The sequence below is a fragment of the Rhineura floridana genome, chromosome 1, assembly GCF_030035675.1.
Source record: "Rhineura floridana isolate rRhiFlo1 chromosome 1, rRhiFlo1.hap2, whole genome shotgun sequence".
Classification (NCBI taxonomy): domain Eukaryota; kingdom Metazoa; phylum Chordata; class Lepidosauria; order Squamata; family Rhineuridae; genus Rhineura; species Rhineura floridana.
The window spans coordinates 148,838,228-148,847,525 of record NC_084480.1 but is presented as its reverse complement, the minus strand read 5'-3'; positions in this window follow the sequence as shown (position 1 = coordinate 148,847,525).

The following is a 9,298-nucleotide window of genomic DNA, read 5'->3' as shown; positions in this document are numbered from 1 at the left end:
GTTAAAAACGAATGCTGATATAATACATGCAGCTGCTTAAAATGATAGAGCTGATAATCATGATCTATTTTAATAGGCATATATCATGGCCCTTAGCTTGCTTTTTCTTAACCTTGTTGACTTTTTATTATTTAGTCACTATTTTCACGCTATTATACTAAGGAAGAGAGCCAGCGTGGCGTAGCAGTTAAGAGCGTTGGACTACGACCTGGAAGACCAGGGTTCGAATCCCCACACAGCCATGAAGCTCACTGGGTGACCTTGGGCCAGTCACTGCCTCTCAGCCTCAGAGGGAGGCAATGGTAAACCACCTCTGAATACTGCTTACCATGAAAACCCTATTCATAGGGTTGCCATAAGTCGGGAGCAACCTGAAGGAAATCCATTTCCATTTCATACTAAGGAAACAGCTGAACTGGGAAAGGAACATCCCAGTTCATGCTGTACCTCAATTTGTTAAAAGCAAGGATATCCATACCCATTTTGACTTGCCTATAATTCATTTAGGTTTTTTTTAAAGTTTGTCTCCTTTAGAGGATACGGATGACTCTGTTCGTTTATTCTAGCCTGCTTTTTCACTACTACTTAATACAAATTCTAAAACAATGCCAATTAAAAATACAGAAACAATTTCACTAAGACATTTATCTCCCATTTTCCTTCAAAGGGATGCTTAAATTTATTCTCACTTGCTGCTTAAGGGAATTCTATACTTGAGATACGGGGCTTACCCTTCTATATGCTCTCAGCCAGCCTTTTCTGTAGAAAGTTGCATTCCCCCTGGCTAATATGTGAAGGGGCTCATTCCAGCAGTGGACGGGGCTAGAGTCAAATATGGGCAGAGTTCCTCTTTTTCTACCACCCTATGTTCATATTCATTCTCTCCCCCCACTCCCAGCAGGCTGCTGGAGATGCGGGACACCTCACTCTTACCAGAACTCTAAAATGATCGCTGAGGAGGGCTTTTGAAGTTAGGCAGAGGGTCAGGTGAGGGGAAAAGACATAGCCCCTGCACCTTTAGCAGGCAAGGGAATTTCAGCAGGTATAGCTTGTCCTGCAAGCCACACCTGCTGAAATTCCCTTTTCTGTTACAGGTGCAGGAGCCCTGTCCTCTTGTGCATCTGATCACCCTACCAGGGCCTGCATGAAATTAGGCTGAAAGCTACATTGGGCCATAAATTGCTCACTCCAGGCTATAGGATATGTGTCAGAAGCCCTGCTATGCCAGCAGAACAGGAGATGTGTTGCCACCACAGAAGATAGGCTCGCACAACTGTTTGGATATGCAGTGGCACAACTCTGCCAACAGGTCAGCAAGGTAGGTGGGACATGGACGGCATAGGAGAGGAGAAAACTGATGCCAGATTTTATACTCCTTCAGATCCTGCCCTGCCCTGCCAATAGTAGAATTGTACACTACAATGGAGCTGGCACAAGGAAATCCCTCCTATCAAAGTCAATGGAGAGGGGAAAACACCAGCCCCCCACATCCTGCTCACATCACCACAATGGGGTATAGAATGCAGCAGAAGTCTGAGCCCCATCACAGTACCCCAACACCCCTATATAACCCCCCCCACAGGGTCCCTATGGCTCAGGTGACAGGGTATACACCATGAGGGTGTATTATTCTAGTTTCATGTGTGCACACTGGAGAACTCCGGTGATGGGAAAGAGAGAAAGGAAGCTTTGGACAAAAAAGCAGAGAAGGAAGTTTCAGACATAATAGCCTGACAGCTGAACACAGATAGGGATTTGCTTGCATTCTTAACACTTTTCCTAGAGCCTTGCTGCAAAGCTCGAGACCCACACACCTAACACCATACCTCATTCCACCCCCATAATGCCAAGATGTGGCATCCCACACGCATAAGCAAGGCAAAGGGGAATCCATGCTACAAAGTACAGCTGCTGTGACTATCCTATGTCTCCCCCCCCCCCACAACCCCTTGCCACTGGTGAGAACTGTGTTTTGCCTAAACTCTAACACGCTATCTCCCCACAATAGCCAAGAGCTGCATCTCTCATGCAGATCAGTTGGCAAAGGCTAGGCACTCAAACCACATTGCCACAGCTGGCCAAATACTCATGACCATTATTTGCCTTACAGGAGCATAGCTCAGGTGAGTGAAGCAGAACAAACCATTGCTTCACATAACACTCCACTCCAACCTCTACAGGAGGGAGTGGTAAGTATTGCCTCAGTCAGGGCAGGCTGGCAGTCTCTCTCTCACTCACTTACTCTCACAGAGGAAGAGAGTCTTTATTTATTGTTTCATTTATTATTACAGTTATATCCCACCTTTCCTGCAAGGAGCTCAGGGTAGTGTAAAAATATGGTTCTCCCATATTTTATCTGCACAGCAACCCCGTGAGGTAGGTTAGGCTGAGAGACAGTGACTGGCCCAAGGTCACCCAGTGTGCTTCACAGCAGAGCTGGGATTTGAACCCTGGTCTCCTGGGTCCCAGTCTGAGAGTCTACCACTACACCACTCTGAGTTTCTAGGTACTGTCTTGAGGTATTTATTTATTTATTTATATCCCACCCTTCCTCCCAGCAGGAGCCCAGGCCAGCAAACAAAAGCACTAAACACACTTTAAAGCATCATAAAAATAAAATTTAAAATACATTAAAACAAAACATCTTTAAAAACATTTTTTTAAAGCTTTCAGAACATAGGAAATGGACCTTTAGTGTAATGACCCCTACCCTTTGGAATTCCCTCCCCTTAAATATTTGCCAAGCGCCATCTGTTAACTTTTCAGCGCCTATGGAAGACCTTCCTCTTTCAGCAAGCCTTTTAAGTTGAGACCTTATCCCAGTCTGCGTCTGTACTGCAATCATTTTTAATGTTTTTAAACCCTTTTAAAAAAGATGTTTTAAAAGCTTTTTTAAAATTGTTTCTAAAGATGTTTTGTTTTAATATATTTTAAAGTCTGTTTTTATGATGTTTTAAAGTGTTTTTAGTGCTTTTGTTTGCCGCCCTGGGCTCCTATTGGGAGGAAGGGTTGGATATAAATCAAATAATAAATAAAAATAAATAAAATGGTATAAGAATGCTTTAAATGTATAGTGTGTGCCTTACAGACTAATGCATCTATTGTGGCCTGAGCTTTTGTAGGCAGGAAACTAGTTCATCAGATGCATAAGGGGATTGTAAGAATATTTGATATACTCACATAGATCTAGTGCAGCGTTGGGAGGAAAAACCTGCCCATGAATCCATGTATAGCAGGCTCCTGGTCCACTTGATTCACAAACATATTGTTGAGCATCACCAATCTCCGAGCAGTGAGATTTCAGGGGTTCCTGTGCTCGCCTTGGGTTTGGTTCCTTGGGAGGAAGGTCAGCAGAGACTGTGCTGTCTTTATGAAATATGGTTTATTTATTTACCCACATTCCAACCTGAGCTTAGGATTGAGGGGTTCAAGGCATCAGCAGTTCAATATCCAGCTTTCCCATCAGTGTTACAGGAGGCATCCTAAAGCCATGGTGCAGAGCAGCCTTTCCCAACCAGTGTGCCTCCAGATGTTGTTGGACCACAATTCCCATCTTTCCTGACCATTGGCAATGCTGGCTGAGGCTGATGGGAGTTGTGGTCCAACAACATCTGGAGGCACACTGGTTGGGAAAGGCTGGTGCAGAGAGACAGCCTCTCTGCCTTCCTCCAGTTCCCAGCCTTTCTTCAGATACAACTCAACACACACTAAAAGCGCAAACCTGTCTCAGCAGCTGGGGGGGCAGGGGAGGCTCTCCTGAAGAGTTTCAATGACAAAAGGATCTTCCTGGCCCATTCACCAGTTGCTGGGCACCTGATAGACCCATTAACAACCTGGCCACTCTATTAGCTTAACAAAAGAAACTCATCTGGCCAGCAGACCCAGTCCCTCACCCCAAGGCACAGGGTTCCAAATCAGAGGCTGGAAGGGGACTGTCAGGATCCCTCCTGCTGATACCACCTGTCAGGTCCCACCAGTCAGGATCCTGGTTTTTATTTGTTCTCTCACCGACTCTAGCACAGATCTCGCAAGATCCCACTGCTTGTTACTTTGTGTCTGGGTGCACTTGCAGGCCACAACCCCCCTGTATCTTTGTGTCTATAAAGCATACAGCCCTGGGTTGCTCTGGATACTTGATGTTACACTGTCTCTTCACCACTGCCACCATTTGATACTGTTTCTCCACCTTGGTAAACACCCTGCCCACCCTTCTGGTCTGTGAAAGCCCCAGCCAAGGATCAGGCTTTTGGTAAACCAAGAAAATATTTATTTATAAACACCAGGAAATAACAAGATTACTTATGGTATATTTAACAAGCGTATGGTTTCATATATTCTTTATGTTTCTAGTCATATATAATCTGCCTCAATACCAGCCTAATACAATCCAGCCCACAACCAACTCCCCCTATCATCAACCCCCGACTCAACCAGCCGAACTCTCATTTATACCTTCAGCCACTCAAATGCTCAGCCAATCATACAGCATTCTCCAGCATTCTAGCCCCCTCTCACTCAATCCACTTACCATATATACTTTAATAAACCTGCACTTACCATATTTACAGTAATATCTATATACAGGGACATCACAGGGACCCACAGGAATCATCCATTCCAACCCCCAAACTCACAACACTACCACCTTCCCTGAAAAGGTTTGCCCCAGACCTGCAAACAAACAACAGAATAACAGCTTCTCCTACAAAGAAATAATAGATACAGGTTAGTAAGACATTGCAATATACATCATTAAAAGCATAGTCATATTACAGGTTCATTTCCACATAAGTACAAAAACAATCAATTCCTTTACAGCAAGTTTTCAAATATCTGTTCTCTCTTTAGGTTTCCTCTTCTTTCTTGGAGCCCCCTCACAGTTCTGCATCCAAACAGCTTACCCAGTCCTAAGTTCCCAACATGTTTAAGCAATATTTCAGCCTCAGTACTGGAGCTCCTTTATCCTGTCTTGTGCCACTGCAGCACAGCAACCCTCAACCACATGCACATTTTTCCCTTGCTCTCCCAAACAGTTGTACACCCACCCACAATCTAACAGACACAGTATAGTAAATCTTAAAACATTAAAACCTCATTGCAAAAACCTATCAGCATAATTCCTAAGAAATCGTTAAACAGCTCAGACATATCCCCACGAGCATGCAAAAAGCACAAATCGACAGCATTTCAAAAGGCAATACTAAAACTATCAGAAGAATTCCTACAGCAAATCAGTACACAGTCCCACAAGCACATGGCCCTTTGTCTTGGGGCTTCATGGAGTTCCCAGTCCAAGCTGATCCCTGCTGCTGTCTGCAGGGTGTTGGGACTCCTCTCCAGGAATAGATTTGTTTCCTCATCAGCACACGGCAGGCTGTAGCCATTTTCTTTTCAGTCTCTGCTCTGGGAAAAGTCTTTAAGCCAGTCCACTTCATCTCCTGCCCCAAACTCCAAATCATAGTCCTGCCACAAGTCTTTATCTGGGGGCATCTTCTTCAGGACTAGCTGGCCCAGCCCACCCAGGTTTGCAGAAAAAAATCTTCTCTGTCCTCCCTCACCATCTCCAGTGTGAATCATGGGCCCAAACAGAGGCAGGTAACCTTCCCAGTGTCTCTTGCCCTCCAAACTCACAGGGAGCTGGGTGCCTCTCACTGCTGGAATTTGCTCAGGGATTGCACTCATCATAGGAGCTGCATCCCACCCTATAAGACCATTATGGGGCACCGAAGGGGCACTTGGGGATTTGATCTTACCCATCTCTTCAGGCACTGGGAGCTTCTCTTGGACTTGCACTCCCACCTCAGGCTTCTCCTCCTGCACTTTTTCTTGTACAGCCATCTCCCTAGGCGCTGGGAGATCCTCTCACGCACATGCCTCCAACTTTTCCTCCTGCACTTTCTCTTCCACAACTGGCACACACGGGGCAAAGAAATCCATCAACAGCTGTTCTTCTCCAGCCCCTAGTTCACCTTTCTCCAAGGCCTTTTCTTCCTCCTGCCTTACTTCTTTAACAGGAGGCACACATGGAGCAGAGAAATCTATGAGCAGCATCTCTTCTCCAGCCTCTACCTCACTTTCTTCAGAGGCATCTTCCTCTTCATTTTCCATCCTGCCCTCCTTCAACTCTTGGGGCTTTACTTCCAGCTTTCTGCTGTCTTCCCCCCTGGCAGGCTCCTGGACAATCACAGCTGCTGCTTCTTCCTCTGCTACTGACCGCAACCCCTTACAGTCCAAGTCCTCCAGCTGCCCATCCACTTTCTGGATCTCTTTAGCCACCCCAGTCTGGGTGCTCTGCAGCTGGACTGCTGGGTCACTCTCGACCCCTTCTAGCAGCTGGTCAGGCAGGGCTCTCGCCTCCTCACATGGGGTCTCCTTTTCCTCTCCAAAGGTACTTCCCAATATCTCCCTCATTCGTTGCCAGTGCTGCTGCTGCTCCCGTTACCTTTGCTGCTGGTCCTCTTGGTGTTCTCGTTGCCTTTGCTGTCGGTCCTCCTGGCGCTCTCATTCCCTTTGCGGCTGGAACATCAATCTTAGCTGTTCCAAGATTGCTGTTTCTCCCTCCATTTTGACTCAGGCACACCTTGCTCCCAATGCTTCTTCCAGGAAATTTAATCCCACTTCTGACACCAGTGTTGTGCGCCTCCCCAATCTCCGAGCGGTGAGATTTCAGGGGTCCCTGTGCTCACCCTGGGTTTGGTTCCCTTGGGAAGAAGGTCAGCGGAGACTGTGGTGTCTTTATGAAATATGGTTTGTTTATTTACCCACATTCCAACCTGAGCTTAGGATGGAGGGGTTCAAGGCATCAGCAGTCCAATATCCAGCTTTCCCATTAATGTTACAGGAGGCATCCAAAAGCCATGGTGCAGAGAGACAGTGTCTCTGCCTTCCTCCAGTTCCCAGCCTTTCTCCAGACACAACTCAACACACACTAAAAGCACAAACCTCTCTCAGCAGACCCGTTAACAACCTGGCCACTCTATTAGCTTAACAAAAGAAACTCATCTGGTCAGCACAGCCAGCCCCTCACCCCAAGGCACAGGGTTCCAAATCAGAGGCTGGAAGGGGACCCACAGGAATCATCCATTCCAACCCCCAAACTCACATTTAGGCCACAAAAACAAAATGCACGGGTACAGGATGGGAAATAACCCAGCTTAGCAGTAGTGCGTGTGAGAAGGACCTTGGAATTGTAGTGGATCGCAAGTTGAACATGACCCAGCAGTGTGATGCTGCGGCAAAAAAGACAAACACGGTTTTGGGATGCATAAACAGAGCTATAGTTTCCAGGTCGAGGGAAGTAATAGTCCCACTATATTCTGCATTAGTCAGGCCTCATCTGGAATACTGCGTTCAGTTCTGGGCGCCTCATTTTAAGAAAGATATAGACAAGTTAGAGCAGGTTCAGAAGAGGGCGACGAGGATGATAGCCGGTATGGAGAACAAGTCTTATGAGGAAAGGTTGAAGGAACTTGGCATGTTCAGTCTGGTGAAGAGAAGGCTGAGGGGCGACATGATTACACTCTTTAAGTACCTGAAGGGCTGTCACATAGAGGAGGGTACAGATTTTTTTCTCTGCTGCCCCAGAGGGTAGGACTAGGTCTAATGGTTTTAAGTTGCAGGAGCGTAGATTCAGATCGGACATTAGAAGGAACTTCTTGACAGTAAGGGCAGTTCAGCAATGGAACCGACTGCCTAGGGAGGTGGTGGGATCCCCTTCGCTGGATGTTTTCAAGCAGAGGCTGGACAGCTATCTGCGGGAGATTCTCTAGCTGTGGATTTCCTGCTGTGAGCATGGGGTTGGACTGGATGGCCTACAAGGCCCCTTCCAACTCTATGATGCTATATTGTTATGGGATTGGGCTAGATGCCCTCTTGGGATCTCTTCTAGCCTTGAGATTCTTGATTGTAAGACTTACATTTGGATAGTAGAGGGATGAATGGAACCAATAGGACTTCTGGGGATTATAAAGTGGCCAAGTACTTTTCTGTTGCTGGATTCTTCTGGAAGGAGATTGCTTTTTGGAAATCAGGGCTTAGCTTCCTTCCTCTTCCCAGCTGTTGAATGTGTTAATCTTAGGTCTGTGAAAAAGCAAGCACATTGATCAGTCTGAAGGTCAGTGCCACAGCTCAGCCAAGGTGGATTGCTGCTTCCAGCACAGCCCAGGCTCTGCGGCATCCAACTCATCGCAGCCTGGCAGATAGGTAAATTGGATTGAGCCCTAAGCTGTGAACCTCCACCTATGCTAAACCAGTATATTTGTAAATAAATACTTTTCAAGTCTCAAGACTTTACATTAATCCATCGTCCTAAGCAAATAATAATGGGTATCTTGTGAAGAGAGCACTTGAACGTCTAGATCAGGGACAGCCAGAGTTTGGAAGATTACTTTTAAAAAGGAATAAATTACAGTTTCATGGCTTCAAAAAGGAATAAATTACCATTACAGTTACATTTGTCCTGAAAGGAATTGATTACTTTACCATTACTCAAAAGTAGTCACTACAGTTACAGTTAAGTTACTTTTTTTTTTTAAAGCTAGAATGCCTACAAGGTGTTGGCCTTGGCTGTTGCGCACATAAGTAGCCTAAAACAACATTAAAAATCACACACAATAGTAGCATAATTCTTTTTATCCATAAGATAGTGGTGGTCTCTCTGCTGGTAAGGGAGACGGGAAGGGTGGCAGAGACCACCGCACACACACACACGTCTGTCCTCTCTCACCTCCACAGTTCTTTAGCTGCTGCCCCCAGAGGCTGGATGGCTGTCTGGAAGGCTGGACATCCACTATTGAATATGTTTATTGATCCAGCAACAGTTACAAACAATTGATTAAAGCCAGAGCAACTGCTAATGAACTGCTAATCAGCAAGCATTTTAGCCCTAGTGTCAATAACAATGCTTACAAATTTGGCAACATATACAATGACATAGGGACTATTACTGTTTAAACATACTTTCAAAAGAACTCCATCGGCTCGACCAGGAAACCGGTCCAAAATGGGATACAAAACACTAGCCTCCACTCACCTCATTCTAAAGATAACCAAACCGGAGCATTGCTGCATCCCTGAAGTTCTTATTGTTCATAAGACTAGGGAGTGTATAACAACAACACTGCATTGTTATAGTATACATTTCTGACCTCACGATTCTGACCACAAGCAAAATATGGTTGCTGAGCTGGAGTTTGCTGAATGATCTGATACTACATCTTGCTGTAACAGAGTTGTGGCTCATTAAATCCAAGCCTGCCCAATTTGCAATCCTTCCCCCACAGGCCAAATGCAGCCCACC